The sequence below is a fragment of the Mirounga angustirostris genome, unplaced genomic scaffold, assembly GCF_029215605.1.
Source record: "Mirounga angustirostris isolate CCGP_5_RB_7025 unplaced genomic scaffold, mMirAng1.0.hap1 SCAF_3, whole genome shotgun sequence".
Taxonomy (NCBI): Eukaryota; Metazoa; Chordata; class Mammalia; order Carnivora; family Phocidae; genus Mirounga; species Mirounga angustirostris.
Window position 1 is genome coordinate 181,632,025 of NW_026991711.1, and position 13,423 is coordinate 181,645,447.

The window sequence follows — 13,423 nt, forward strand, 5'->3', positions numbered from 1 at the left end:
GGTTTTTCCACTTTCCTTATTTCAATTAATTTTTGCCTCCTGGATTTCAAGGCTATTTTTAAGGTATATATAAGTACCATATATTCCTTTTATTACTGAGTTCTTTCCTTCTTTATCCATATAATGTTTTGCCATAATTTATATTTTGTATGAAATTGATTACTGCCATTCCTGGGGTTATTTTTTTTTTAAGATTTAATTTTTAAGTAATCTCTACACCCATCATGGGGCTCGAACTTAAAACCCCAAATCAACAGTCTCATGATCCACCAACTGAGCCAGCCAGGCACCCCAGGGTTATTCTTTTTATTGTTTTTATGGGTCAAGTTTTTCCACCTCTTTAGTTTTAGCTTATCTGGGTGGTTTTATTTTGTGCGTATATTCTATAAGACTATGACTAGATTTTTACGTTCTAATTTCATTATGTAATCTCTTATTTTTTACAGTGAATTTATTCCAGGTTCAAATTTTTGGATTATTGATTGATTTAAAATTACTTATCTCTTGGTTTTTGATTTTCTGTTCACTGTCCTTTGTCTTTGTTTCTTTTCTTCCCCCCTTTTCCTGCATTCTCTTGAACCAGGAAAGCTTTCTATACTCGCCCCCCCCCTTAATAGTTAGGAAAGTAGTGATGGTGTTTTCATTTTTTGACCACTTATCTTTATTTTTTTAACATACATATTAGACCATACATTTTTCTAAATAATCTGAAATGCTCAGTAATTGTTTTTTTTTTTTTTTTTTTTTCTGAAAAGCAACACCAAAAAAGCCTTTAGCACATTTTAACTGTCTTGGACATTTTCTCTTCAATTATTGTTATCTGGAATATTAATTTTTCATTTTTGAAACAAAACACACAAAACTTAAGAATTTTTTTACAGTTAATAAACATTTGCTTACAATTTATCAATTTCCCTGCTTCCCCCATTTTTTGTATTCCATACTTTTCCTCTAGGCTCCTTTTTCTTCCTACTGAATGAAGTATATTCTGTAATAATTATTTCAGTGAGGGTCTTTGTGTGGTTTTCACTCTATTCATAGCATTGCATTTCTGGTCCATGAAATAATGTATTTTGTTTTTGATCCATCTTAATGGTTTGTTTTTGTTTTTGTTTTTGTTTTTTATGGCCTGTCTTTGCTATGGGTTTGGAGCAAAGGGGATGAGTTAAGAGGTTAATTTATGGAGTTATCTTGACTAGAAATTAGTTAATGGCTACTGAGTTCCTGGTCCTCAGAGGGAAGGATCAAAGCAGTTCAAAGCAAGCAATTATGGCAAATTGACTGAAAAGAATTTTTTTCTTTTCTTTTTGTTTTTTGTTTTTTCTTACAGGCATATGCAAGTTTCAAAAGGTATTTGGCTTTTCTAACTTTTTTTTTTTTTTTTTTTTTTGGTTTAACTCATACTGATATTGGAGTGATAATGCTGTGTACTGACCCCTGGTGGATTCAGCAAGTGCCTATTTACTACAATTTTTGGAGCTGGAATAGATCTTATTTCAGGAGTCACAAACTCAAACACCTTCAGAGGTCAGTCACGTTATATAAATGTATCAAGTAACCCTATATATGACAATAGATCATGGTGCCAAAATACAGTAAAACTGGAAAATTCAGGCTCCACCAAAGGCATATAAACTCAATTTTTAAAAAATGTTGGCAACACACACACATACACACACACACACTCACGAAAGAAACTCAGAGTGAGAGCTTGATTGGGCCAATCAGTATGGCCCAACCTTCCATATTTAAGTTAGCACAGGTTAAGCCTCTGTCTTGGGGGAAATCACATTAAAACTTGGTTTATAAATTAATAACAAATGCTCTTCCCATGCTCCACTCTTACTTCCCAAAAATGCAGCAAGTACTCAACAATGCTACAATGGGCTATTTATGTTAAATCAAGTTAGACATTTGTTGACAAGACCCAATGAGGAAGAATATTCCTCTTTAAGTGAATTTCATGTTCATTTCTGTGTTTAAGTAAAAACCATGTGTGCATATATTAGTTGAGACACTGTACAGAGAAACTTGTTATTTTAAAACATTAAATGTTATACAAATTTAAATTTTTCTGCTTTTTTATGCAGTCAACTTGAAGCTTAAGAATTTAAAATCAGAAACTAGTCTCAAGTTGCTACATTTTTAACAGGAGAGCATAATTAGAGAGAATAAGAGTGAATCATGTAAGAGTGGCAAGAGTTGTGATGTTCTAGAACCAAATACTTTATCCAAATACTTTGGAAAAATCCAAATTACATTTCTATAAAGAATATTTTGAAAAAAAAAGAATTTTTTTTGATTAATTTTAATTCTATTGTTTTTTTCTTATTGATTTAAACTTACTTATCCAATTCTTTTCCAGGATCTGTCATGTACCTCCTCAAAACGTCAGTGGCTTCTTATCTACAATGTTAAATCACAGATTTTCAGCGCGCCAGGCCCCACCAGGATTCCCTCTGTCTTAACCACCATATTTCTGATATTCACTGTGCCATTCGAGAAAATCTGCCTGCTACTCTCATAAAGGGTTTCATATTCTCAACCTGAGCCTTCCCCATGCTTCATATGAGTGTGAAAAAAGGGAGTGCAAATCCCCTAGGGCAAATCCCCAATTCAGTCCTCAGTGCCAGCCAAGATGGGGCTCTTGGTTCTGATCCTTGCCTCACACGCTCTTCCCTTGATATGCCATTACTCTCTGTTGAGAGTCTCACTCACAGCCACTCAAGCTCCCGACAAAATTTTATGGCAGAATAAGAAATTTCACAAATAGTTTGGTGTGTGTGTGTGTATATTTGTATAGTGATTACTTGTATACACACACATACAGACATAAAAATATACACATGCACATATACATACACATATATATGCAAATACATGCAGATATTTTTGATGGCTTAAAATAATTGCCTAAGAGAAATTATTAAATGTAAAATAAAATATGCAAATTTTATACAGTGATTCAAAAGTATCTCCATTTTAAAAAAAAGACATGGACATACAAACTCTAATATGTACAAATGCCAGACACCCATGACATCTACATACAAACTTAAATGGTGTTTTAAGAAGGTGGCTTCACATTTTTGTGTACAGTAGAAAACCTTGTGGCTATTGTTAAAAGTGAAAATCCCCAGCCCCACCCTGCAGAGATTCTGATTCGGTCATATGAGGAGAAGTCTAGGGAGCAGGGCTTTTTAGCAAGCATCACAGGTAATTCCGAGAAACTCTGAGAAACACTGCTGAAAGGAATATTCTGTCCCCAAATAAAACAACACCTTTCCTGTTTCTATATTTTTTAAATGATGTGCTCATTCCATAACCAAAATTATGAAAATATAAAACATAAATTTCAAAATCTTCAGTTTTACCAAGTTTTGGATTTTTTAAATATAATGTTTGCAATTTTTAAAATGCCACTTAAAATTCTCTTAAATAGGTTTTCATTTATAGCCTTGTCATTTATTAAAAGACCTAGATTTTTTTCATTTATTTAATTACCAGAAATATTTTAGCCTGAATGCTAGAATCTCTTTAAAAAATATGCCAATAAGGAACATTTCTGAACTTATGAAAAAAGTTTACCTTTCATTTTCCTTGGTATATTTATTTTTTTAAGATTTTATTTATTTATTTGAGAGAGAGAGCACGTGCATGCCTGAGAGAGCACAACTAGGGGAGGGGCACAGGGAGAGGGATAAGCAGACCTCCCATTGAGTGGGGAGTTGCACTAGGCCGGATCCCAGGACCCTGAGATGATGATGTGAAACAAAGGCAGACACCTAACCAACTGAGCCACCCGGGCACCTCCTTGGTATATTTCCATTGGATTGAGAATAGGGAATGAAATACAGGAATTACCTGATTCTGGAATTCTCATTGGATGTTCCCCATGATACTTGGGAGGTCAATATTATATGGACTTTAGGGAAGACTACTTTTTTTCCTCAATGGATGCCAGGATTCTGACACAAACTTTCTCTCTGTAGAGTATTTCCCAATCACAGAGGGCTCAGCAAGGCCGACCTTCTGTTGGAAAAGTAGAGAGAGATGGGATATCAGGAATCCCTTGAACTCCACTGCACCGCCTGGAGCCTACTGACTTCCACGGCACCACCTGGAGCCTACTGACTATGACTAAGACTACTGTACGCATGGCATCCTCACCCTACAGCAATGCAAAGTTTGCTAGGTGTCGTAGTGCTCACAAAATATACATTAGCTATTGAAGAATGTCATATCGTAGGGCCATAAGACACTTCAGAAACCAACTAATTCTCTAAAGCCCCAATGCCTTCATCTTACAGATCACATAAGTGAAGCCCAGACTCACAGGAACCTCAAGATCTTCTTGAGGGTAAGATCGAGTCTTATCATCACATCATCACAAGCCCGGGCATAATCCTTGGGACGTCAAAAATATTAAATACATCAAGTTTGTGAGGGTGAATGGTGAACTAATTAAATGACTGTTGGATTTTCTTTTTTCTTCCTTTTTTTTTTTTTAAAGATTTTATTTACTTATTTGAGAAAGAATGAGAGAGAGAGGGAGAGCATGAGAGGGGGGAGGGTCAGAGGGAGCAGACTCCCCGCCGAGCAGGGAGCCCGATGTGGGACTCGATCCCGGGACTTCAGGATCATGACCTGAGCTGAAGGCAGTTGCTTAACCAACTGAGCCACCCAGGCGCCCTGACTGTTGGATTTTCTAGCTCCCACATCCAATACCAGATCCAGAATGAGACAATTTGACAGCAGAGTGACCTTTGGTCCTTCCAACAGGTGAATGTGGACCCTCGGGTATTTCAATTGTTCCAGGCAACTGCACATTGTGTCTGTTTTCCTATTATCTTTAGCAACACTGAACAGGAACAGGATTTTTAAAAAATGGACAAAAGGCATTGCTGTCTTAATTTTTCTTTCTTTCTTTTTTTTTTTTTAAGATTTTATTTATTTATTTGACACAGAGGGAGGGAACACAAGCAAGGGGGAGTGTGAGAGGGAGAAGCAGGCTTCCTGCTGAGCAGGGATCCTGATGCAGGGCTCAATGCAGGGCTCGATCCCAGGACCCTGGGATCATGACCCGAGCCGAAGGCAAACGCCCAACCACTGAGCCACCCAGGCGCCCCTAATTTTTCTTTTTTAATTACTGATATTGAGCAACTTTTCTCATATTTATTGGGAAACAGTCTTTCTTCTGTCAATTCGGAATGCACTTCTTCATTGTGTTCTATCTTTCAATACTACTGTTCAGAAATACTATTCATCCTGATGTTTGATCTCTGTGTGAAACCTTTCTATCTTTGACTGGAGACTTGTATGCTCTTTTCTTCATTCCCAGCATTCTGAAATTTCATTTCATGATTATGTATTTTGGATAGGCTCTCTTTTGAGCAATTGGTTAAGGCCGTCCCTTCTGAAAACTTGTATCATTCAGTGGTAGGAAAGTTTTTCTGAATTATTTCTTTGATAGTCTTCCCTTGTCTTTGTTCGTTTCTGCCTCGCATTCTGGAACTCCTCTTGGTTAGATCCCCTTCCTGGACCAGTCTACGTATCATCTCTCTCTCCTGTTTTCTCCCTATTTCTTGGTAAATTTCCTCCACTGTATCTTCCAATCCTTCTTCCATCGGGTCTTTCAACTCGGTGATGGTATTTTTAATTTCTAAGAAATCCTCTTTACTCTCTAAATGCTCTTTTTCTTAGAGCAACCTGTTCTTACTCTGTTAACACTGCATCTTCTCTTAGCCCTCTGAAGATACTGATGGCTCTTTTGAAATTATCTTTACCCTGGGCCTTCCAAGTAGCTTTTTCCTGTTTGTCTTGGTTTCTAATATTATATACTTTGCTCTTTGGCTGTTAGAATATGAAATCAAAAAGCAGATTGGAAGCTCTGAATGCCTGTGTGAGACTTGTCAACCATGGTCTTCACTTTGAGAAACTCCGACCATTTCTTTAGGAAACTCCCTGACATCAATATCTTTGTCTCTTCTCTTGGTCGGTACATTTCCCTGCCTGGAGGAGTCAGGTCTATCTTGCCTTCAGAATGTCTGTCTGGCTGCCAGCATTCTGGCGGCTCATCTCGAGAAGAAAGCTGAAAGTCTCATACCCGTTGTGTCAACTTGCATTTACCTCTCCTGTTCTCAGCAAAATATCCCCACATTCAACTTGTTCTGGTACCTTCTGTTTTGTTCTCTGCAGGAAAACAAACAACTCTAGTCCAGTTTGGGGGTGGGGGTGGGAGAAAGCAGTAAAAAGGCTCTGTGGAGACTGGGGAGGGCATATTGGAGTTCTAATTTCTTAAACAGACTAGGAACCAATTCTCTCTGGCTTTTAGCTTCATTTTTTCATCCACTTTTATAGGTTCCTGATGTGTTCAGTTCCTGAGACTTTGAAAGGTTTGTAGTGTAAATCAGATTGCTTCTTGATTTTCTCCTCTGCCAGGTTAGGATTTCGAGGAGCTGCTCGGTCATCTGCCATTATCCATCTGCTTTGCGATCCTAACATTGGCTATTGCTTTTTCTGCCCTCTGGTCTTGAGGAACTCTGCAAAAATCAAACAAAGAAAAACACCTTTACTCTCATTTTTGTAGGGTTTCAGGAGGGAGTGGAGGTTAGATATGTGTGTCCAATCTGGTATCTTTAATGGTGGTCTTCATTTATTCTCTCAGATGAACCTGAGAACCGGTTTGTTTTGCTAAAAACATATCTGTCATTAACCCACTCACTCCCACCAAAGGTCAAACTCTTCATTTTATCCATTACTTCTACTTCGGTTTGTTTATCAATTAATTTCTAGTTTTATATTTATTATTTTCTTTCCTTTCCTTTTGATTTGTTTTCTGGTTATTTTTATTATGAGCTTGAATTGAATGCTTTGTCTTTTATTAAATAATAGAGGCATTGAATCCTGAATTTTCTTCAGTGTATGACTGTGGCCAAATTCTGTAGTTGTTAATATCTAATATTCCCACTGCTGTTCGATTTTAAGGAGCTTGTAATTTCAATTTTTATTTTCTTGCTGACAGGACTTACTTAGAAGAGCAGTCTTAAGTTTCCGAATGGGATTAATTTTGTTATCTTTTTACTTATTAATGTTTAACCTTGCTTCACTGAACATGAGAGGAAGTAGAACTATAAAATTTTACTAAAATTATTTTTATGTTATGCTTCTCCTATTTAAGAAAATTATTTTTTGCCTTTAAACTTCATAACTCCTTGGGGCGCCTGGGTGGCTCAGTCGTTAAGCATCTGCCTTCGGCTCAGGTCATGATCTCGGGGTCCTGGGATCGAGCCCCACATCGGGCTCCCTGCTCGGCAGGAAGCCTGCTTCTCCCTCTCCCACTCCCCCTGCTTGTGTTCCCTCTCTCGCTGTGCCTCTCTCTGTCAAATAAATAAATAAAATCTTTAAAAAAAATAAAAATAAAAATAAACTTCGTAACTCCTTTATGAAAATTCTGTAAGTTTAACTATAAAGTTTATGTAGCATAATGGAGATAATGTTTTTAAAAATATGTACCTGCTTTGTCTTCTGCCTTTCCGCACATGTAAGCCCAAGGTGTTCATCTGCCACCAAGAGATGTTGGAAAATGAGAATTATTAAGATTCATTTGTGGAGAAGAAATGTAATGATGAACAAAGAGTTTTCAGTTTCTGACATTTAAATGGCATTTTGCAAGAAGACAATAGGCAAATATGCTTGAAAGTCCGTTGAAAACAAAGACGTGTCTAAATTCCTTTGCTTCTACTTAATATATCAAATGCTAGGCTGGGACCACAAAGCAGTAATTCTCCCAAAGTTCATAGAAAATAGTTTTGTCCACCAGGAGGGATTAGCCAAGAAATTGGAACCAGCAAGGTGGCTGATGTTAAGCAGAGGAAGTGAAAGAGGAGTTTGTCTGTTCTGGTCCTGGGGCAGAGGGGAACAGTTGGAAAAGCAAGACAAAGAGGCCAGCGGGGATGGGGACATAGGAGGAGGGAGTCAAATGGGTGTCTGATTTTGCTTGGAGCCTTGGCTTGGTGAGAGAAACATGCTAAGATGATGATGGGGCCTCTCCCCCCGCCACCCCCGCCCCCAGGGCCATAGAAGAAGCCTGACTGAGGTGCACAGTAGCTCTACTCTAGGGAGGGATGGCCATGTGGTTACACAACAGGAGGGTCCAAATCTGTGGCCTTCACCCCTGTTCACACGTCAAGGGGTGGAGGGTGCAGAGCTGAGAAGGAGCAGACAAGGGGCAGGCTGGGAGTGGATTGCTGAGCTAAGCTGGAAGGGACGAGGGCCAATTGGTTGTCAGATATGGAGCTCTCAGAAAACGCTGCCAACGTAGCTCTGCACTGCATCTGGCATTTGGTATTGCAAGTGAGAATTCTGATGGGAGTCTGATTCTCTTTCCTTTGCAGGCAAACTATACTTTGTATCTATTTTGGAAAATGCTTATTTTATCCTGAGAAATCAAATATATGTTTTTCAAGTTGTTTCCACTTTTTCAATAATCCTGCCAAACATTTGTGAGGCATTCTGACTCAGAATTCACAGAATTCTTAAACATGGGGAAATTTTCTTTTGGGATTTGTTTTGTTTTTGCTTATCCTCCATCGCTTGCTGGTTTCCTAGGGCTCCTATTCATGAATATGGGGTCTCTTTGGTCTCTTCTTTCAGAAATTCCCTTCCTTGGTCTTTTTGCTTTGCACCCTGGAAGAATTATTTACCCTTCTAAATCATTATTTCCACTTTGGGGAATGTTTTCCCCATCAGTGTTTCTAATAAGTTAAACATTTTTGACAATTATGTTCTTTTCCTATTTCCAAGAAGTCTTTCTTATTTTTGTAAATAGTCCTTTCTTATGACAAGATTGATTTATTACTGCAATATCCCTGAAATGAACAAGACGACACATGCTTAAATATTGTTAAATTGTCTTCTGCTTTCTGCACCCGGGTGCCCTCCGTTTTCACATGTGATGCCACAGCCTAGTTGTTTTGTTGGAGATACGGGCTCTGTTAGTATTCATGTTGGTCTGACTGCAGGAGGCCCTAGCTTAGGTACAGGGAGGATGCTGGGGTGATTTTATCTCTTGGGAGCTAAAGGGGATCCTCCTGAGCTTTGGAAGCCTGTGGGGATTATTCTCTTCCCACGATGCCACAGGGAATTCTGGGTACATAAGTTTCCCCTGCAGGAGAACTGATGGGAAAGCACCAGAGCTGTAGAGGGCGCTCATCTCTGGTTTTCGTGGTGAGAAAGTATTCTCCTTCCACATTAGCTGAGATTCCTGGGTGAGGAGAGAGGAAAGGGATGAGGATCGAGACAACATGTGTCTAGGCTGCACTCTTGCTCACAAGTGCGTGATCATTAATAATTGGGGTTGGGAGGGACTGAGGCATACCACCCTCAGTGTAGTATATTATTATATAATCCATTTTATGCAGTCATAGTTTAGAAAGAGGAAATCCTTGTTTCCCTTACTAGGTAATAATAATTTCCTACCCAAAGTCCATCAACACCTGAAAATTGTTCTGCAGGGGAAAGAGGTTGGAAAGTAAAGTCTCCTAGAATTTGGAGCTATGATGAAATGTAACAGGATGGTGTTCATGAACAAAGAAAAGATTTAAAATTGCAAGGAAAGAACTGCACTTAAATGGCCATATTTCATGAAGCATGTGTGGGCTGTTAAAACCCGTACATACACTACCTGCCTTCAAGACTTACTATAAAGCTATAATAACTAAGACAGCCTGCTATGGGCGAGAGAACAGACAAATAGACCAATGGAACAGAATAGAGAGCCTAGAAATAGACCCACACAAGCATACACAGTCAACTGATTTTTGACAAAGGAGCAAATGCAATTCAATGGGGGAAAAGATCATCTTTTCAATAAACAGTGCCAGAATGGGACATCCTCATGCCAAAAAAAAAAAAGAGTGAATCTCAACATAGATCTTGCACCTTTCACAAAAATTAACTCAAAGGGATCATATATCTAATAATAAAACTTGAAACTATAAATCATCTAGAAGATAACACAGGGGAAAATCTATGTGACCTTAGGTTTGGCAGTGAACTTTTTAGATTCAACACCAAAAGCTTGATCCATGAGAAAAAAACAAAAACAAAATCTGGTAAGTTGGACTTCACCAGATTTTAAACTTTTGCTCTGCAACCAACATGGTTAAAAGGATGAAAAGACAAGCCACAAACTGGGAGAAAGTATTTGCAAAACACCTATCTAATAAAGGACTTCTATCCAAAGCATGCGATGAACTCTAAAAACGGAGCAATAAGAAAACAATCCACTTTTTAAATGGGCAAAATATCTGCACAGACACCTCTCCAAAGAAGACACACAGGTGGCGGATGAGCATATGAAAAAGTGCTCCTCCTCATACGTCACTGAGGAATTGCAAGTTAAAATTAACCATGAGATACCAACACACACATTTTGGAATGACTAAAATCCAAACACTCACAAGAGCAAACGTCCGCAAGGATGTAGAGCTGTAAGAACTCTCGTTGCTGGTGGGAACGCAAAATGGTGCAGTCACTTTGGAAGACAGTTTGACAGATTCTTACAAAGCTTAACGTAGTCTTAAGACATGATCCAGAAATCCTTGGTATTTACCCAAAAGAGTTGAAAACTTCTGTCCACTCAAAACTGGTATACTAATGTTTATAGCAGCTTTATCCATAGTTGGGAAAAGCTGGAAGCAACTAAGATGTCCTTTAATAGGGGAATAGATAAACAAACTGAGGTACACCCATACAATGGAATATTATTCAGTGATAACAATTAATTAGTTATCAAGTCATGAAAGGACATGGAGGAAACTTAAATACATGCTGCTAAGTGAATAAAGCTAATTGGAAAAGGCCACCTTTTTGCTATATGATTCCAACCATATGATTTTTCTGGAAAAGGCAAATCTATAGAGAGAATAGATAATCAATGGCTCTCAGAAGTTTGAGGTAAGCAGGAGGGATGAATAAATGGAACCCAGGGGATTTTTACAGTAATGAAACTATTCTGTATGGTACTGGAATGGTGGATACCTAACATGAGGCATTTGTCAAAACCCATAGAGCTTACCACACAGAGTGGACCCTAATGTAAAATGCAGATGTTAATTAATAATAGTGCATCCGTATTGGTTCATTAATGGTAACAAATGTAGCACACTAATGTACTAATGCAAGATGTTAATAATCAGGAAATGGTAAGCAGAGAAGGGATATGTGGAAACCCTCTGAACTTTCTGTTAAATTTTTTGTAAATCTAAAACCGCTGTGAAAAATAGTCTATAAATTAAAACAGAACAAAACTGTACCTTCCTACCCACTCCCTGCCCTTCAAATTTTTCCAAGTGAAAACGGATTCAAATGAAATACTGAAGGAGCAAGAAGGAACACAGAAGTCTTTCTGGATGTATTGGCTGTCTCTTCGGTAATGCCTGCACTCCCGACCTGGCTAAGTATTCAGGTGATTTGTCTTGCCTCTTCATTTGGACGGCATGTTCTTTAAGGTATTTCATTAGGTAACTTGCATGTAGTAGATTCTTGACAGCTACTAGTTAAATCAACTTAATCTTATACCGGTTCTTCAAATTACTTTTGATATCTCAAGCCCAAAGAAGATACATTAGCAAATACACTGCCATCAGGCATGGAAAGAATTAAGACATAACATTATCCTGTTGGCCTTAACTTCCCATGAGTTTTCTACTGGCAAAACATTTTTACATGGCCTTCTTCAAATGAATCGTCCAGCCCAATTAAAGGATGGCCTTTTAATAATTCAGAAATAATGTTTTATATTGTGAAGTGACAGGAGAAAAGGAACTGGTCAATGCGACAAAAAAAAAAAAAAAAAAAAAAACCCAAAGGGGATGGGACGCCTGGGTGGCTCAGTGGGTTAAGCGTCTGCCTTCGGCTCAGGTCATGATCCCAGGGTCCTGGGATCGAGTCCCACATCGGGCTCCTTGCTCAATGGGAAGCCTGCTTCTGCCTCTGCCAGCCACTCCCCCTGCTTGAGCTCTCTCTCTCTGACAAACAAATAAATAAAATCTTTTTTTTTTTTTAAGATTTTATTTATTTGTTTGACAGAGAGAGACACAGCGAGAGAGGGAACACAAGCAGGGGGAGTGGGAGAGGGAGAAGCAGGCTTCCTGCGGAGCAGGGAGCCCGATGTGGGGCTCGATTCCAGGCCCCTGGGATCATGACCTGAGCCAAAGGCAGACGCTTAACAACTGAGCCACCCAGGCGCCCCAATAAATAAAATCTTTAAAAACAAAACAAAACACAACTGTAGAGGTCTTTAAACTCCCTGGGCTTCAATCCATAAAGAAAATAAATATTGATTATTTAACTAATTATAATGTTTATTTTGAAGAACAAGATAAAATGGTTTACTTGGTGTAGCAGGCTGAATAATGCCTCCCCTCCCCACCCCATCCCAAGATGTCCACATCCTAGTCTCGGGAACCTGTGGTTATGTTATTTTATAGGGCAAAAGGAACTTCACAGATACGATTAAGTTAAAAATCTTGAGAGGGAAGATTATCTTGGGTTATCAGGGTAGGCCTGATGTGATTACAGGGTCCCTGTAAGAGGGAAGCAGGGGGCTCAGAGTCCAAGACAAGGGGTGTGATTGATAGAGGCAGTGGGGGAGGAGGAGAGAGTTTTGAGGATTTTCCATGATGGCCTTGAAGATGGAAGACCGAGAGCCTCTCCAAGGAATGTAGGTATTTCAAAGAACGCCAAGGAAGGTAGGCATCCTTCAGAAGCTAGTGAAGGCAAAGAAATGGATTCTCTCCCGAAGTGCCTACAAGGCCACAACCCTGCTGGTATATTGACTTTACACCAGTGACACTGATTTTGGACTCCTGACCTCCAGAACTATAAGATAATAAATTTTAGCCACTATTTCATGCTAAATTATTACAGCAGCCATAGGAAACTCATACACCCAGGCAGAGACAATCCATCTTGTAATAGTTTTCATTCTGGAACAAGCTGATTTTAAATGAAGAAAACAACAATAAACAACAAAAGGGTGTGTGTGTGTGTATGTGTGTACATGAAAATACGTCCAGTCGACCCAGGGACTCCAGGAAATTGAAATGCTGCTGGCGAAGGACTAGTAGATATCCAGGAGTCTTGGATTCTACATCAGGAAACAACTCATGCCCAACTAAAAGGAGTTGATTTAGAATGATTGGACTTAGATTAAAATCAAGAAAAATGCAAATATTTGTGACTCTTTGTAGATCAGATTTTTAAAGGAAAATGCCAATTAGTGGAAGAATTAAATGTGGCTGAGATGTCCAATCCCATGAGCTGGAGACCAGGAGACTATATTTGGCAGATGTCCCCTTTACACCATAGTAAAGTCTTGATTTCATTTCTGAATGATGAGAATGGACAAATCCAGCCT

General features: G+C 38.7%; 1 protein-coding gene across 1 annotated transcript in view; it reads right to left on the reverse strand.

Moving 5' to 3' along the window:
* Positions 1 to 4,972: 4,972 nt before the first annotated feature.
* The window catches only part of CUL3 (cullin 3), a 118,528-nt gene continuing 110,077 nt past the window's right edge, over positions 4,973 to 13,423 (reverse strand). Inside the window, exon 17 of the mRNA XM_064587153.1 lies at positions 4,973 to 6,542. The gene's annotated coding sequence lies outside the window, so the exon portion shown is untranslated. The remainder of the gene's footprint in view (positions 6,543 to 13,423) is intronic.